This window comes from Leptodactylus fuscus, chromosome 1 (assembly GCF_031893055.1).
Source record: "Leptodactylus fuscus isolate aLepFus1 chromosome 1, aLepFus1.hap2, whole genome shotgun sequence".
In the NCBI taxonomy this organism is placed as follows: domain Eukaryota; kingdom Metazoa; phylum Chordata; class Amphibia; order Anura; family Leptodactylidae; genus Leptodactylus; species Leptodactylus fuscus.
This window is the reverse complement of record NC_134265.1, coordinates 107,028,663-107,047,695: the sequence shown is the minus strand read 5'-3', so window position 1 is coordinate 107,047,695 and position 19,033 is coordinate 107,028,663. Positions and strand designations below refer to the sequence as shown.

General features: G+C 40.5%; 1 protein-coding gene across 1 annotated transcript in view; it reads right to left on the bottom strand.

The window, feature by feature from the left end:
• ARVCF (ARVCF delta catenin family member) overlaps window positions 1–19,033 on the bottom strand; it is a 531,145-nt gene that overhangs the window by 325,902 nt on the left and 186,210 nt on the right. The window contains exon 3 of the mRNA XM_075275546.1: window positions 6,148–6,217. The gene's annotated coding sequence lies outside the window, so the exon portion shown is untranslated. The remainder of the gene's footprint in view (window positions 1–6,147; window positions 6,218–19,033) is intronic.

Here is a 19,033-nt window from a genome sequence, read left to right as displayed (position 1 = left end):
AAATGAACCATTTCTGTCTTAGACATCTTTGCTACACTTTGACCACATGAGTAGTATATAAAGTGTAAATTACTGTAATAAACACCATACAATATATCTTCTTATTTGTTAAAATTGATCAGGTTTAGAGTTTTTTTCTGACTATCCGTAGAAAAGGTCATCAATATGTGATCAGTGGGGGTCAAACACCTAGGACTCGCACCAATAAACTGAAGACATTGCTGCACTCACATGCACTGCGGCCTCTTCCATGTGCCAATGATATCATGACAGTAGCTCAGTCCTATTCAACCTCAGTCTCACCACCTATGGAATTTATGGTGCTGTGTTTAGTATTCATTGAAGAGGCTGCAGTGCTGGGGGCCTCTTCAATTAGCTGATCAATGGGAGGGTCATAGCTGGCAGACTCCCCACCAATTCCATATTGATGTCCTATCCCAAGGATAGTTCATCAATATATAAGTCGCAGAAAAAAATCTTTAATTTACAAGTAAGTCACACTATAAAGCATCAAAAGTAAAAAAATATATACACTCACCGGCCACTTTATTAGGTACACCATGCTAGTAACGGGTTGGACCCCCTTTTGCCTTCAGAACTGCCTCAATTCTTCGTGGCATAGATTCAACAAGGTGCTGGAAGCATTCCTCAGAGATTTTGGTCCATATTGACATGATGGCATCACACAGTTGCCGCAGATTTGTCGGCTGCACATCCATGATGCGAATCTCCCGTTCCACCACATCCCAAAGATGCTCTATTGGATTGAGATCTGGTGACTGTGGAGGCCATTGGAGTACAGTGAACTCATTGTCATGTTCAAGAAACCAGTCTGAGATGATTCCAGCTTTATGACATGGCGCATTATCCTGCTGAAAGTAGCCATCAGATGTTGGGTACATTGTGGTCATAAAGGGATGGACATGGTCAGCAACAATACTCAGGTAGGCTTTGGTGTTGCAACGATGCTCAATTGGTACCAAGGGGCCCAAAGAGTGCCAAGAAAATATTCCCCACACCATGGCACCACCACCACCACCAGCCTGAACCGTTGATACAAGGCAGGATGGATCCATGCTTTCATGTTGTTGACGCCAAATTCTGACCCTACCATCCGAATGTCGCAGCAGAAATCGAGACTCATCAGACCAGGCAACGTTTTTCCAATCTTCAATTGTCCAATTTTGATGAGCTTGTGCAAATTGTAGCCTCAGTTTCCTGTTCTTAGCTGAAAGGAGTGGCACCCGGTGTGGTCTTCTGCTGCTGTAGCCCATCTGCCTCAAAGTTCGACGTACTGTGCGTTCAGAGATGCTCTTCTGGCTACCTTGGTTGTAACGGGTGGCTATTTGAGTCACTGTTGCCTTTCTATCAGCTCGAACCAGTCTGGCCATTCTCCTCTGACCTCTGGCATCAACAACGCATTTCCGCCCACAGAACTGCCGCTCACTGGATGTTTTTTCTTTTTCGGACCATTCTCTGTAAACCCTAGAGATGGTTGTGCGTGAAAATCCCAGTAGATCAGCAGTTTCTGAAATACAAAGACCAGCCCTTCTGGCACCAACAACCATGCCACGTTCAAAGGCACTCAAATCACCTTTCTTCCCCATACTGATGCTCGGTTTGAACTGCAGGAGATTGTCTTGACCATGTCTACATGCCTAAATGCACTGAGTTGCCGCCATGTGATTGGCTGATTAGAAATTAAGTGTTAACGAGCAGTTGGACAGGTGTACCTAATAAAGTGGCCGGTGAGTGTATATATATATATATATATATATATATATATATATATATATATATATATATACATACTAGCTGGTACCCGCGACTTCGTCTGCGGTGATTGTAGCAGTGGGTATATACAGGCGTGGGTAAGGTTTTCGTAGTGTGTATAAGGTATGGGATATGAAATGTAACTTTGTATCTTGTTGTTGCTGTAATTCAGAGAATACGTGAGACTTTTGTGTTGAAGTTATTTTGTATTTCAGCTGCTATATATACGGTGTTGTGAGAAACTTTACATAGTGACTTTGGGACAGAGGTATTTGAAGTTAACCCTTTCCCGCCGATGGCATTTTTTGATTTTCGTTTTTGACTCCCCTCCTTCTAAACCCCATAACTTTTTTATTTCTCCGCTCCCAGAGCCATATGAGGTCTTAATTTTTGCGGGACAATTTTTTCTTCATGATGCCACCATTAATTATTCTATATAATGTACTGGGAAGCAGGGAAAAAATTCAAAATGGGGTGGATTTCAAGAAAAAATGCATTTCTGCGACTTTCTTACGGGCTTTGGTTTTACGGCGTTCACTGTGCAACCAAAATGACATGTCCCCTGTATTCTGTGTTTCGTTACGATTCCGGGGATACCAAATTTATATGGTTTTAGTTACATTTTGACCCCTTAAAAACAAATCCAAAACTGTTAAAAAATTTTTTTTTGAAAAGTCGCCATATTCCGACAGCCGTAACTTTTTTATACGTGCGTGTACGGGGATGTATAGGGCATCTTTTTTTGCGGGACTGGGTGTACTTTGTAGTTCTACCATCTTCAGGAAATGTTATTGCTTTGATCACTTTTTATTCAAATTTTTATCAGAATCAAAACAGTGAAAAAACGGCGGTTTGGCACTTTTGACCATTTTTCCCACTACGGCGTTTACCGAACAGGAAAAATATTTGTATAGCTTTGTAGAGCGGGCGATTTTGGACGCGGGGATACCTAACATGTATGTGTTTCACAGTTTTTAACTACTTTTATATGTGTTCTAGGGAAAGGGGGGTGATTTGAATTTTTAATCCTTTTTTTTTTTAATATTTTTTTTACTTTTTTTAAACTTTTTTTTTGCATTTATTAGACCGCCTAGGGGTATTGACATGGGTGGGCGGTGTCGCGGATTGTCAGAGCGGTGGGGGTCGGCAAACATGGCTGCTCCGGAGCGTTAAAGAGAACCTCCTGGAGTATCGTTAAGGTGAGGGGCAAAGTGGTAAAGTATATGTATATGAGATTGTGTGGGATTAGGGGCGAGGCTGCAGAGGGCAATATGAATTTTGTGGCTTGCTATGGTCCAAAGTGTGTGAGATTGCAGAGATGGTGATGTGAGTTTGGGGTTTGTGGGGGTCCGTATGTGCGCTATTGTGACGAAAAGTAGCCTATTGCGCAATGGGGTGTATTAACTATGTTTGTGGAAAATTTCAGCCAAATCGGTCGAGCGGGTTTTGCGTGATTGACTAACAAACATCCGAACACACAAACCCACAAACATCCAAACTCACAAACTTTCACATTTATAATATTAATAGGATATATATATTATATGATAATAGTTATCTCTATAACATTGTAACTGCGGAACCTTGGGCTGGTTATCAGGCAAGTAAACACACATGGAGAGTGGTCTCTTCACGTTCAAACTGGTGCCGTTTTATTAGGTGCAGTTCACAAAGTTCAACACAAAGCTTTGTCCAGCAAAAGGAAACATAAAACAAATGGTTTACTTTAGCCACAAGGCAGCACAGTCCATCAGCTCAGCAGGCTGGCACTTGTAGTTCTCCACATAACCAGAGAGTTCGGGTCCTCAGCTCTCAATAGCAGCAGCAAAAAGTGAGCCACACCCAACCTTCTGGACAGGGTTAAAGGGGTATTCCCATAACCTTTTTCACCAACCTGCAGGCTCTGGGCTCTGTGCTCTCTTCACTTCCTGGATTTCTTGGTACATTGGTGGCTGGGGTTTCACTTGCTCTGCTATCTGCTATGTTTGCAGTTAGTAATGAGGGATTGGTTGTAAATGCATTACCACAGTATGAAGCTGATGTAGAGGCTGATGTAGCAGAGCTGGATTTGAGTCAGTTTGCATTACATAAAGAGGTAATGGACTCCCTATCTCAGCCCTTATCAGCCAAATTCAATTAAATCGGCTGATAAGTGGAAGAGCTGAAGATAGAGTTCAGAAATCTCACCTCCCCCTCCCCCATCGGAGGAGCTCAGTCACTCAGCCCCCTGAGAGCAGGCAGCTATGTCACTTGGGAAATTAGCAGATAAGCCCAGTGGCCATAGAAACTGAGTGTAAACAATGAAGTGAATAAATTAAGATAGCAGCCAAACAAAGCAGTTTTGATAAAGCAATGAGTTTAGGAAAAGACTTAAATCCACATAAACTAGCAGTATAGATAAGATCCCTGTTATGGGACAACCCCTTTAAGGCTCCACTGCTGTTGCTACCAAACTCAGGGCCAGAGCTTTTGAACCCGGGTCTATGATTACACCCAACACCCGGAACTGGATTCATCCATTATCTATTGAGAGGAGCCATCTCAATGGGATATATCTTCCCTCCACAACCTTTCCCTCCACCTGCCTACAAGATGTAGAGAAATGTGTAGCAACTTATGTCATAAAGCCCATTTTGAAACACGGCTTACAAAATATATGAGAAATACATGTAGTAAAAGTGTTTTTGGAGCCTAGTAAACAAAAGAACAAAACTAGATAGGTTTACTATGAAGCAATGCTGGCAGAATCATGTGTAGTTTGACGGTATTACCTGTATATGGTACCTCTTGTTACTTCTTACTGCTAAAGAGGACTTTAAGTCTATTTACAAGTATCCGTCATTAAAATAATTAATGCCTTCCAATCCTTAATTACCGTATATACTTTAAGAACACAGAATAACAAGCAATAAATCATCATAGAGGTGATAAAATGGTTGATGTGTACCGTATTTTCCGGACTATAAGGCGCACATAAAAACCTACGATTTCCTCAGAAATCGTAAGTGCGGCTTATAGTCCGGTGCGCCTTATATATGGATGGAAGCGGCGGCAAAGTCTGCGTGCCGCTTCCATACATACATAAAAGGCACCGTAAGGGTGCATTCACACTACGGAACGCCGGCGTGTATCACAGCCGTACACGCCGGCGTTACAGCAGGGCTGCCGGACACTTCCTATTCATTTCTATGGGAGCCGGCATGCGAGCGCTCCCCATAGAAATGAATGGACAGACACTTCCCATTCATTTCTATGGGAGCCGGCATGCGAGCGCTCCCCATAGAAATGAATGGAAAAAAGCAGTCCATTCATTTCTATGGGGAGCGCTCGCATGCCGGCTCCCATAGAAATGAATAGGAAGTGTCCGGCAGCCCTGCTGTCACGCCGGCGTGAAACAGAACCCTGAAACAGAACGTGAAACTTACCGAGCAGTGCAGGGCGGGCGGGCATTCAGGCCTCCTCTTCCTCCGATGTCCTGACCACTTCCTCCGGCGCTCGCGAACTGATAATGGCCTGGGCGCATGCGCAATATCATAATGCTTCTACTACGGCTACTGCGCATGCGCCCAGGCCATTATCAGTTAGCGAGCGGCGGAGGACGGAACATCGGGGAAGAGGAGGCCTGAATGCCCGCCCACCCTGCACTGCTCGGTAAGTTTCACATTCTGTTTCAGGGTTTTATTTTAAAACGAGGGGGTAGTTTAATGTAACTTTTACGGTTGGGCTCTATCAGCATGATTTTGCTGATAGAGCCCCTCCTCGCCTGCCGAGCGCTTCCAATAGAAGCGGCTGGCACGCGGGGGGTTAAGCGGCCGCTGGCAAAGTCTGCCTGCCGCCGCTTTCAATAACATATAATGCGCACCGGACTGCGCCTTATAGTCCGGTGCGCCTTATATATGAACCGAGACGGACTATAAGGCGCTCATGGGCAATGCGCCTTATAGTCCAGTGCGCATTATAGTCCGTAAAATACGGTATGTAAAAGTGACCACTATAGGTTGTGGAATTGTAACATGTAAACTTTTATTTACTGCTATATTGGCCCGCAGTCAAACATATAGACAAAATGGTTTCCAAGTTTAAATGATTAGTAGTTTTTCAACTAACTTTGTATAAGTGAAAAGAACAGACAAATATATATATATATATATATATACACACACACACACACTTTTCTCTACTTGTAAGGCTCTTTTCCGGTTTCACTTTACCTCCTACTAAACTGATATTCACTCTGAAATCTCTACTTAACTCTTGCTAGGGTAATATAGTATTGCAGATCCAAGAGGAATCATATTATTGCTAACAAAAGAGGTCAGAGGACAGTGGCAGTAACAGAGACTGCTGTAGTTGACAGTAAGTTTTGTATCTTACCCAAGTTCGTTATTCACATCAATGCAGGCAGTACTTCTCTATAATGTCCTATATGATACTGATGACGATTCTATGAGAGAAACAGAGAGTTAGATAAGTACATTATTATTTACTTGTAACTTTTTGTACAGTGTACGACACCATAACAGCTAGTCTCCACTCACCAGCCCTGAGACAACTAAGAGACTGCAAAGGGGAAAGCTACTAAAAATGTAGGATATAAGTCATATAATGTCCTAATAGTTATTCCTCATTTACATATTATTGATTTATGCAAGATTAGGTACACTTTAAAGACGTTTTAATGGTCTTAGTGTCCATCTAAGGTTTCTTTTTTTTTTTCTTTAATTTGAAATTCAACATATAACAGCATGTAATAATACTATAATATATCAACCCTGGCCACATCACTAACAGAAAGGGGACCATCATCATGTGTCATGACCCCTTTCCAATAGAAACTAGCCTAGGGGGGGTGAGTAAATACATTTATACTCACCTCCGCTGGGGTCACCGTTGAAGCCTGTGATTTGGGCTCAGTGGTTAAGAGAGCAGCGCTTGCATCATAAAATCAGCATGATCCACATGACTGCCAAGAACCAGTCACAGGCCTCAGTGGTAACATCGGATATGTGACGTCAGCCGCTGATATGAAGAGGAAGCTGGAGACACCTCACCTCACATGGGTCTCCACTTATTATACTCTGCGGACTAAAGAGGCTTCAGAGTATAATAATAAGATTGAAATGAATCGAAGGGCCTCACAAATATTCCAGCAAAGTGAGGGATACCCATCTGCAGTACTAAATGACTCGCAGGGCTAAACTAATGTTTATTTCATGGAGCTGTCAATCAATACCTGGTAATGTACCAGCAAGCAGATGTTTTCAAAAGTGAAACACAAAAAATTATAGCAAATTACAAGGAACATGTTTAATTTTCAGTCTCCTTTTATAGGCTTTACAACCTTATTAAAGTGAATATGTCACATCGTACAAATGCAGAGCGATCTGTAAACAGCATGTTAAAGATTAAAATGAGCAGATTGATATATATAGTTTTGTTGAAAGAGATTCAGCATAAATCTCTAAAGAATTTTTTTTTTTTCACACCAGAAAACAGTTGTAAGAAACCTGAGGTGTTACTTTTTAAACACCATTTCCAAAAAAGGAGTGTGGCGTAGGTCTGCCGTGGGTGACTCCATAGTTTTTTCTGAATCTAAATGATAAATAAAACTACTCCAGCTACGAGCTGGTATACATTTCAGCCAAGATGCACAGACCGTAAGACGAGGTAGGAGCTGCATAGGGGACATCATGCCGGTCTTGGTAACCCTTTCCCTATATACTATGTTCTTATCTTTACAGCTCAAAGAAAATCTGCATTTAAGCTACACAGATGCCATTGAGGCAAAATACAGTATACATCACATGTTTAACAACAACCTATATCAGCAATGTATGGGTATGCTTTACTTGTTAAAAAAGGAATAAAACACAAAGAGAGAACTAGAGGGGCCAAAAATTCAACAGAGATCTGAAAAATGAAGAAGTTGGGAAACAACATTTGGACATTCATGGCATCATTTGCAAAATCCAGACATAGTTGCTTATTTCCTCTGTCACATGTCTATTCCCACGACAGAAATACCAGTCAATCTGCCTAAAAAACAATTCCATGAGATATGTGTTGAATGCATATACAGAATCTATTCATGTATAGAGTTTGGTATAACTTCAGTAATGAATTGAAATAATTATATCTAATGTGTTTTTACTGTATCCTGCCATTATAATAAGTGGTAAGTGTTCCGATTCCTATTATTATAGGGGTTGGGATTTACAAATTTAAACATTTTGATAAAAAAATCCCAACAAAAGTACATATTACAAAAGTAGAAAAAGACTTAAATGAACACATGATATTGTAAAATACACCCAGATAAGTAATATGGCTCAAATATAACAGCTGACATCTTGTGAGTTGGGGAGGCATTATTTACAGAATTGGGACGTTTAGGTAGTAATCTAGAAATGCATCATCTTGTTGAATAGTCTTCAGGGTAGGCTTTGATAAAGCAACATCTATTTAAGTGGTGAAACTTGAAGGTGGGGCCCCACGTTGCAAAAAATAGGGTTTTAAATTACTGTATATACTCGAGTATAAGCCAACCCGAATATAAGCCGAAGCCCCTAATTTTACCACAAAAAACTGGGGAAACTTATTGACATGAGTATAAGCCTAGTCATAAGTTGCAGCTCTTCAATTTGGCCCGGATACATGGTCACAAAAGCAACAGCATCTATGTGTACGGACCCATTGAAATATAATAGTCCATAATTTTATCCACCATTGCAGATAAAAAGTCTGGTCATGTCCATTACAGCTTAGTAACTCCATGTGCCTCAAAGTAATAGCAGTTAACCCCATCATGTCCCTCACATTAACCCCCTGTGTACCTCACATAAGAGTTACTGATATGTAGGACATATGGAGGTAATGCTTTTATAAATAGTATAGTCACAGCCACATGATAAAATAACAGGTAAGTATTGAGGTATACTTACTCATTCAGATGCAATGAGACCAAAAAGAAGAAACATGGAGATGCACGGAGGACCTTCCAGCTAGGTGAAGAGGAAATGGCAATACGTAGATATCCAGCACTCCAAAGGTTTCTTGTTTTATAAAAGTATAAGTTTTATTCTGGAGACATGCTCCTTTTAAAATTCACGTATATACAACATATGTGAGGTACAAACCGGATGGAAAAAATATAGAAAAACCGACGCGTTTCGGGGTTCTTTACCCCTTAGTCATGGTTTCAATGTGGATGCAAACAAACACATGTATATATATATGTGTGTTAAAAACAAACAACCAATACCGGAAGTCCACTTGTCTATACTGAGACAGAATGTCCGTTCATCAATTAGGAATAGCTTCTCCTGACACGCGAGCTCGCGAAGGACAATACAAATAACAACACACAACAGTCAATAATAGATGTTCTACAATGAGAATACCACTAAATTGTGTCATGAAACTTATACTTTTATACAACAAGAAACCTTTGGAGTGCTGGATATCTACATATGGAGGTAATGATTAGGTATCTTCATAATTAAGGTCCTTTATTACTACCCCCATGTGTCTCACATATTAGTAACCCTTATATGGCGCACACAGGGGTTAATATGAGGGACATGATGGGGTTAACTGTTATTAATGTGAGGCACATGGAGTTATTGAAACTAAATTAATAATCCCAAATGTCTGACATTACTAGGCATAGTAACTCCAGCAGGTACCTGTGTGTTTTACTTTCACTTTACTGTAGCTTCCTTTCCTTGATGCAGACACAGCAGCAGAGGCCTCCCAGGCTTTCATCTCTCTTGCTAGAGAAGCAGGAGTGTCCTATATCATTACTGTAGCACTAAAGGACCTCCCCCTTTGTTTAATTTATGAAGGTCCTTGTGCTCCATACCTCATTTTTCCAATGCAAATGCATTGGTTAAGGAACTGATTGGGGCCTGTGACCAATGCATTTGTATTAATAAAATGACCGAGTTGGACCCTGACTCGAGTATAAGCCGAGGGGGGCTGAAAAAGTCAGCTTATACTCGAGTATATACGGTACCTGCAAAGTGAATGGGATTGTGCCTACAACCATCCACACATTGCAGAAAAAAAAAACAATCTTCAGCGGAAAAAGCTGCGATTTCAAAAAAGCCAGTGTTTTTGAAAATTGCAGCATGTCAATTATATTTATGATATAGTATAATAAGGGTAGGAACTCCGCAGAGTTTTCTTTACTGTGAAAAACGCAATGCATTTCTGCTGCAGTCAGTGTTTTTTGGCTGCGGCTTGCTACATAGGGCCTTAGCTTAAGAGACGTTTTGAACCAAGTTTGAGAAAAAGATCATTGTGCGTGAACAGTATCTGACGATTAATGTTGGCAGAGGCGATACCTCCTTATGAACCAGCAACACCTTCACCGATTCAGCAAGCTCTCCCAGCTATGTTTAATAAGGTTATATTAAGTGACACGTTATTTAAGGGCTATATTATTTACTAACATATTTTACTGAATACCTGCCTGAAGCTTCTCGTAAGTGATGATGATGTTTGCTGTGTCTGACTCCATTCCATACTTTCTATTTTAAATTTATTTCCTAGAACCCAGCTTGGCTCTATTACTTTCTATGTCCAAATACTACTTGTTTAAAGTCTAAGCATGTCTGAATGTTCTATTTTCTCACCCTCTGAAACCTTATCTTGTTATATCGAATTTATGTAAACTTGCCTTGAATATGCTTGTGTGTTCGTGTCTTTACTGTCTGCATATGCCATCTCCATCCTGGCCTCTGAGCTTTAGCTTAGTAGACATTAGCAGGTCATAACCTGTGAGTGGCACACAGCCAAGTCTATTTGTCTGAAAGAGACCCAGGTGAAGACTGTCTGAGTCCAGTTCTCAAGAGAACCAGTAAGAAAAACAATCCTGAATCAGAGGTCTCATCCATGGTTTACAACACCATATTTCCTTCAGACAACAATTAAGGTCATTTACAATGCTCAGGAAATGTGATCAAGAGGGCACTGTCTTCATCTCTTCATTTTATAGATGAGAAATATAACTGAGGCTTTGTCAGTGGCGGGAGGAGGTGTCTTTCAGAGCTGAAATAATCTCCTCTGCACTGCAGGTTTGGAAAATAGCTATAGCCTTGAAAATACAACCCATACTAGCACTAGGAGTCTAATCTTCTCTACTCCAGCAGGAATACAGCGATGTATCAAGCTAAAATGAGAGGAACCCCAGCAATGAGAAGGTTGAAGAACCTTGCATTCTAATAAATATTTGCTTTACTGAAAGCATTCTTATTGTAGGATACTAGATAAGTGACAGATTAGCTTTAATAACCATCCTACCTTAACTATTATTGTTAACCTAAATATAATTATCATACAGTACTGTGCAAAGGGAAAGGGAAATCTAAATCAATATTGGGTGTTACCAGCTTTTGAAGGAGGAGGCCCCACAGAGGCCCAATCTCAACATAATCCCATCTATTTTAGGCCCAGTTCACATCTGCGTTCGGTATTCTATTTGGGGAGTCCACTTGGGGACCCCCCAAACGGAATACCAAACACATTAAAAAGTGGTTAGCTAGGGAACCAGACGGACCCCATAGACTATAATAGGGTCGATGTGGTCTCCGCTCGATGCCCTTATGAATCATGTAGAGAGAAAAGCCCTCCAATTTCCTCATATAACTTAATTTCCCATGCCCCCCCCCCCCCCCAAACCATCAATGTTACATTTAATTAAAAAAAATTGAAAAAAAACCTCACCGAACCATGTTCACATGGACCTGCAGGCTCTGACTGTAATGTCTGCAGCTTGGCGCTCACTGCACTTCCCTGCTGCAGACATTATCAGCCAAAGGCTGTGTCAGGGTCTGGGGTTGCTAGGTGGGGTGGCATAGACACAAAAGTCCAGTTTCTTTAGTCCAAAACAAAAGTAGAGTTTTATTTTCACTCAAAAAGGTAGTGCAGCAACAAAAGGAAACAATACAAAAATAAATACCTGCCTGGCTAGGCTCTAACTAAACATAGAATAGGTGACCTCACCTAGAATAATAGAAATCCAAAAGCCAGTAGAATCATTCAGGACACAGCTCCAAAAATATAACCTCTCTGTTAGCTCTCCAGCCAAGCTCTGCCCCCAGTCTGCTGCTGGAGCTGACTTTTTAAGCCTCCTTGACGAGGAGACTCTCAACAGCTGAGTCGCTGCCGGAACATCCCCAAAGTGTGGACTGGAGGGGGGTGGAATGACAGGTCCCACTACCAACCTACCTGCCATTCCTAAAAATCCAGCCCAGTAACGGAACTCTGAAATAACCCTCAGCAGACAATAGTTATCTGCTGAGAAACATTCTTTCTGGCGTTTTCTCATCTCACCCCCCTTAGTAGTCTGGGTGAGATGTACACCCCTTCCATTACCTGAACAGCCATCGGCTTACAGCTGATAATGCTGAGCTAATAGCTCCATGCTCCACTATAGTATTCAACCCCTATCTGTGTCCTCTGTCATCTGTATCCCAAAAAACATCTCCAGAATCTGCCTTTTTCTTACCACAGAAACATAAAAAAACATTATTGTCACCCTGAAACATTTTCTTGATCACTGAAACGCCTTACCAAAGAGTCTTCTACTTACTCTCCCTTTTTACAGTCTATTGTAAATGCAAACTCAGGACTCCATCTTTCAACCTAAATGCTACACTAATGCCTCCAGTCAGTGCACTAGTTGCTCAGCCACCATAGAATACAATGTAAAGAGGACCTTTTGCCACCTCCACCATCACTAGTAATTTGCATGCTTTAATAATCACCGCTCTACTGATTCCAGTCTATTTTGATTTTTTTCTTAAAGGACTGTTCACATCACTTTCTCATAATCTGTCTAGCTGAACAGTTCTAATGATACGAAAAATGATGCAAAACAGATGAAAGCAGATGCATACCTCCCAACTTTTAAAGGACAGAAAGAGGGCCACAATGTGGGCGGGCCATGGTAAATTTAGCTCCACCCTCTTCTAAATTGACCCCACCTATTCCCATTCATTTGTCATTGGGTACACCCTGCACCCCACAGTACACCCTGAACCTCACATCTTCCCCTCACACACAGTCAACCCTGCATCCCACATGTCTCCCACACACACAGTCAATCTTTCACCCCACGACCCCCAACAGTACACCCTGCACCCCACATCTCTCCCTCCCACAGTACACCCATGCATCCCACATTTCACATACTCCAACAGTACACCCATGCACCCCACAACTCTCCCCCACCCACAGTCAGCCTTGCAAGTTGCACCTCACATCCCTCCACATTACACCCTGAACCCCACATCTCCTCTTCATCCACACTCCATTCTCCATCCCACATCTCTCCTCCACACAGTTAAACTTGCACCACACATCCCCCATAGTTCACCTTACACCCCACAGTACACCCTGAACTCCACATCTCCCCCTCACACACAATCCACCCTGCATCTCAGATCCCCCCCAGTACCTTAGACCACACATCTCTCCCATCTCTTATTGCACTGCACGAGATACAAAGACATGCTTACCTAGTCATGTGACCATCTGATGTCACACAGGTCTTTCTGAGTACAAGAGTCAAACTTTCCCCCCGATCACCACCCGCTCTTATCCCAGTTACAACCTTTTATCTGTTATAAGAGCGGGAGGTGATCGGAGGAAAGTTTGTTAATAAGTAAAACACTTCAGGGGCAGTGCGGGACATGCGTTAAGTCATGTGGGACAGCAATCTAAAATCGGGACTGTACCGTGGAATGCAGGACAGTTGGGAGTTATGCAGATGTGATCTGATGACCATCCATAATGTAGAGTCAATGTTAAATAAAAACAAATCAATTTCAGGCTGAGGCCCCACGTTGCAGAAATACAGTGTTTTTGTTACAGATTTTACAGCATTTTTTTTTTGCCAAAGCCAAGAATGGCTACACAAGGAATGGGAAATATATAATAAGTTAATATAAGTTTCTCTCAAAAAATTGCAGCAAAATCTAGCCTCAGTCCGTTTTTTTTTTTTGTTTTTTTTTGTGGGACACAAAATTGCCATTTGTCCTATTTTTCTGTCCTACAGTAGCAGATCCATTTTTATTTAACCCAGATTTTTTTTTTTGCATCAGTTTTTTTGTATATGCAAATCTAATCAGTTAAACTGATTAAATTGTGATGTGAATGACCCATAACCCCCACTCTTCCTAAGCAATTGTGCAGTCAATAAGGTCACTAACTTATTACTTCTGATTTGAACAGTGTCAGATAGCTCTGTATCATGTGGCCTTGTCTGTTCCTGGCAGAGAGAGCCCACTTGACAGTAGAAAGCCTATTTAGTATGTTGGGTACCAAAACAAAGTGCACTTTTGTTCAGGAATGGTGGGGGCCAAAGAAAAAATTCCAAATACACCAATATTTCTGGAGCAGCAGAAATAAGTTTATAAATGGCTTTGTGCTGGTAGTTAAAAATATAGCTGTCACATCACCAATCAAAAATGCACCAAGAACTGACAAACATGTCTGTTCTTCAGGTCCCTGAAAAACTCAACAGTCATGTGAATAAGGCTTTAAAGTGATTTTCAAGTTACGATAGTTCAGGAAAGGACATAGTAAGCTGAAATATTGAAACCTGAGGGCATGGTACTATAACTTGAGGAGTCACTGTACTGACCAGCAACATGTCAGCATACTGATGTTAGAAATATGTGAATACTCTCATTAAAATCCAAGCTGCTGACAGTCTGACAATTTGCTAAAAGTCACTCTGCATAAGTAGCAAAATACAGCAAACATTAAAAGATTTTCTTGTAAGTGAGAACAATAGCATGCTGAGCAGTGTATATTTATTATTTTCTCTTCGCTTCAGAATCAGAAAATTGCTAGTGACCAGAGCATCAAACAAAGTATCTTCAGTCATCAATGTACCCAAAGTGACTGTATAAAGTCTTTGATCTTCTAAACATAATTGTAAAGAGACGCGGCAAAGACCAGGTACGAGATTGAAATTAGGAAACATAAAGTGCCTACAGGAGCTAATGTATCCTGCAGAGATGAATCATACATTCTGCCAATGTCCTCAAGGGTAATAAATCAAGAATGAATTACTATATTTTTAAGAGTCTTGCGATAAAGGTCTTGTTACAATCATGTTATTCTAGAAATATATTTCTCAGACTAAACAGAGTTTTGACATAAACATTCTCAGTTTTACATGATTAACATGACACTCAGGAAACTGATAAATTAATGAACATTTGTATAAATATACAGAAAACCACTACAGTATTAATTTTCCTATGTCACTTACAGCAGATGTGAGAAATGGCATTTCTCCACAATACCAATGTATCACCTATTCATACAACAGGAGATAAGTCATTGCTGGGACCCCAAAATGCATAGTTTTGGAATAGAGTGGCACTAGATACACTAGGCCACTGTTCCTTTTTCCCCCAGGTGAGGAGACTATTGGTACTTGACAATCCCATTCTAATAGGGAGGGTTTCCAGCACAGGGATTCCATTAATGACCAGTTGTGTATGGATCAATGGCTATTATAGTAAGCTCCTTTAAAGGGAGTCTATCATTGGCGATTTCTTTTTTTAAGTAAACACCCATTGGAATAGCCTTTAGAACGGTTATTCTAGTCCTACCTCTCTTTCTCTCTTGCTCATGGCCATTTTTGAAATATATTGTTTATGGCAAATTTCATAAACAATCTAATTTGTGCTGTTCCTCTGTTACTTCTATTAGAAATTGGTGAATAAATTGAAAAGTGAGAATTACCATTCCAGCTACAGATTCTGATACTGCCAGCAGTGACTGTACAGTGTCAAAGAGTAATTACACACCCCTGGCAACACCCAGCTGTCAATTTACTCATATATTCAGATGGGGATGGTAGAGAAACGGTAATACACAAAGTTCTAATAAAAGATGCTTCAGTTGTGTTATGTCATTAACTATTTCATGACATTTTCTCGGGTTCATGACGGGATCTCCCCGTGGTGCATCAAAAGTCTTAATAAGGCAGCGTCTCCTAATAATTCTGGCGCACAGATCAAGGCTGGGACACACTCCTGTTTACATATTCTGTAGATTCAGTAGGAGTTAATAAATTGTCCCCATTGGTCCAGAATTGCTATTTCATAAACAATCTAAGTATTTATTAACAAAGATATGACAGAAGGTCTGACAGATTCTCTTTAATACATTTGGAATCCCCACTGGAGACGTGGACTGATAGGAGTGACAATGATCTCTATACTGTGCTCCAGATGGTGACATAGAAGCGACAGAGATAAATATATTTATATCTCCTGTCTGAACACGTAACAGTTATATAGAAACTAACACAAGCATCCTCTAGTCCTCTGGTTATCACATCCGAATGGAGAATACGTCTTTAACATTGTGTGTGTTTCAGATTTAAAATTCATGACTTTCAAATACAGTCAGCCATACTATGACATCAAAAGTATTGGATGGGTTAAATCAAGGAAGTCATTTTATTTTTCTTGAGGCAGCGTCTTGCAGAGAAGGAATAGATACTACCTGTACCAGACTCCCTGCTGTCTTCCAATATCTCTTTTTAGGAGGGAAAGGGCATTAGTTTTCCAAACGCTGCCATTTCACATTTCAAAAATTTTCCCCTGTCAGACAGTGGAATTGGGCTGCTTTCCAGAGAAAGAAGAATGTTCCTCTCAGTCTTGTGATTATGTTTAACAGCCTATCCACGTGAAACAACGGTGACAGCCATTCTTAGCAGACAGGAATTCTAATGACACTTCCTCCGTTAAATGCAGAACTCGACCCTTCTGACTTGAGCTTATATTTATCGTCCCATCGACAATATCTATCCCTTAAAAGTTGACAGAAAATCCCTTTATCATAATTAAAAAGATCATTCTTGCTCTAATGTAGATACCACAAGCTAGACGAAGAAAGAAATGAGGAAGTTCCAATTATTTTACTAGCGGAGTTTCTTCCATTTGAAACCTAATGAGAAGTAACCAGACTATTGTCATCCAGTTGAAATAAGGCTTATTATAAGCTATGTAGTCACTGGAGGTCACTTATTACCAGATGGAGTCCACTGACCTTACAGCAGCTTTTCTCTTTTGTGATGTGACATGACTGAGTGGGCTCTTGTTATGTTAGATTAAATACCAGTCCATGGATTACCACAGAGAGGGGTTATTTCAGGTAAATCTATCTGAAAAAGTAGGTAGGAGCTGTAGTCTAGGGAAAAAAACCTTATGTAAATGCGACATATAATGGTGGCTATACGTGAATTTTGAAATTTCCCAGTTTTGTCTTATGATATAAAAATGTGCACCCCAATTGTACCAGAAATTTGGCATCAAATTCTGGCACATAGTAAGCCAACTAAGTGGTATAAACTTTGATCAGACAGTCTAAATATGTACCAGACGATGATGCTCTGTCACTGTAATAAATCTGGTACATTTCCAGATGGTCTATTAGTAAATTTGGGACTATGTTGTAAATAAGGCAAACTGGACCTCAATTATTTATCTGCATCATATCAAAAAAATTATCTGTGCATGAAATTCATTGATTTTATTTTTTTTTACTTTAGTAAACCTCTACTCATATAGTAGAACTGCATTATTGAGCCATTTCTGATATATTTTCATTAACTGAATTACTGTATATACTCGAGTATAAGCCAAATTTTTCAGCACAGTTTTTGCATAAAGCCACCCCAAAACACTCATTTTAATAATAAATAGAAAACGCTGATGCGTGAAAACATAGTTGTATGTGTAGTATAAATATCCTGGGCCCAAAGGCAAAAACTATACTTGGTCCCTTGTGATGGCTGCCAACGACTTGTGTGCCACTGTATTTAACGCTAACTCACTAAGAAGAATCTATGTTCATTCTAAAATGTATTTTACTTATAGTAAAAATAGTGTCATGTGATATGATTATACTAATGCACACAACTGCAAATAAAGGTATGAGCCCTTTAATTTCTAGGGGCTCATACACATGGCTGTATTTTTGGTGGCTGCGTGTCCTTGCTGTATTCAAGGGCCACAAATTATGAAGTATTTCCTATTTTTGCCTGCATTTGTGGCACAGACAAGTGTAGGGGATCATATAAGTCTTTTGTGGATCTGTGATTGCGGATGACAAGTGGACTTGTTTTTTTCCCGATTGCAGATCAGTGTTTGCAGACAGTAAAAACCAATGTATATTTAGAAATCACTGCCCTATTGCACCATCTAAGGACGTGGTCACACTACTGTTTAGTTTTCCATGGTTCCACTCTCAGAGAGGCAGAAAAAAATTATACAAATGGGAGACTTAGGCTAGGGCCCCAAGTTGTGGAAGCGCAACTTTTTTTTATTGCAGCTTTTGTTGTGTTTTTAGAGCCAAAGGCATGAATGGCTACAAAAGGAATGGGAAATATATAGAAAGCTTTAATGCTTCTACCTTCTGCTCAATCCACTCCTGGCTTTGGCTCAAAAAACTGCAACAAAATCTGCAACAAAAAAAAGCTGCATGTCCGCAATGTGGGTCCTTGGCATCAAACTTTTTTTTTCTGGACTTCCAGATATTTTTCTTACTGGTGGCCTATCTTGTGGACAGGTTCTCAGTATCTGGTCGGTGGGTATCCGACATCTGAATCCCACACCAATCAACTGATCTGGCTAACATTGAATGGAACCTGTCCATTGTATAGAGGTTGCGCTAGGGTACTACATCTTTGATTTCTGGTTGTTTTTTTTTTTTTGGGGGGGGGGGGGGGGTTGGAAAAAATTGCACAGCAGCATTATTTGTTGCATCAAATAATAGTTATCTCAAAAAAGTAGGCGAACGGAGAACTGATGGCAAAAATTGCCATTGAATGGACATTGAAATCAATGGTCTTTTTAACAGGCAAGGTGTTTACAGAGAATTTTTTTTTTTTCTTTTGTGGCTGGTGGGCGATCTTGTTCTCCCATGGTGTTGGGGCCCTGTTACTATTACTAGGTCTGCAATCCCCATAAGTACATCTCAGCAGACAAGTCAATGGGGTAGATTTATGAGGACTGGCATTTTCAGCGCCAATCTTGATATGCCTTGTGGAGAGTTCAGTACATTTTTTACAAGAGCAGACCGCATCATAAATTAGGCGCATCCTCTGGCAATTTGTACATCTATACTGAAATATACAGAGTGTTAGTCCAGCAATTTACTGAAATATATACCTGCCTGTAGAGGATGTAGGTTTCAGTCATAATTTACACCAATATAGTGGTAAGACCAA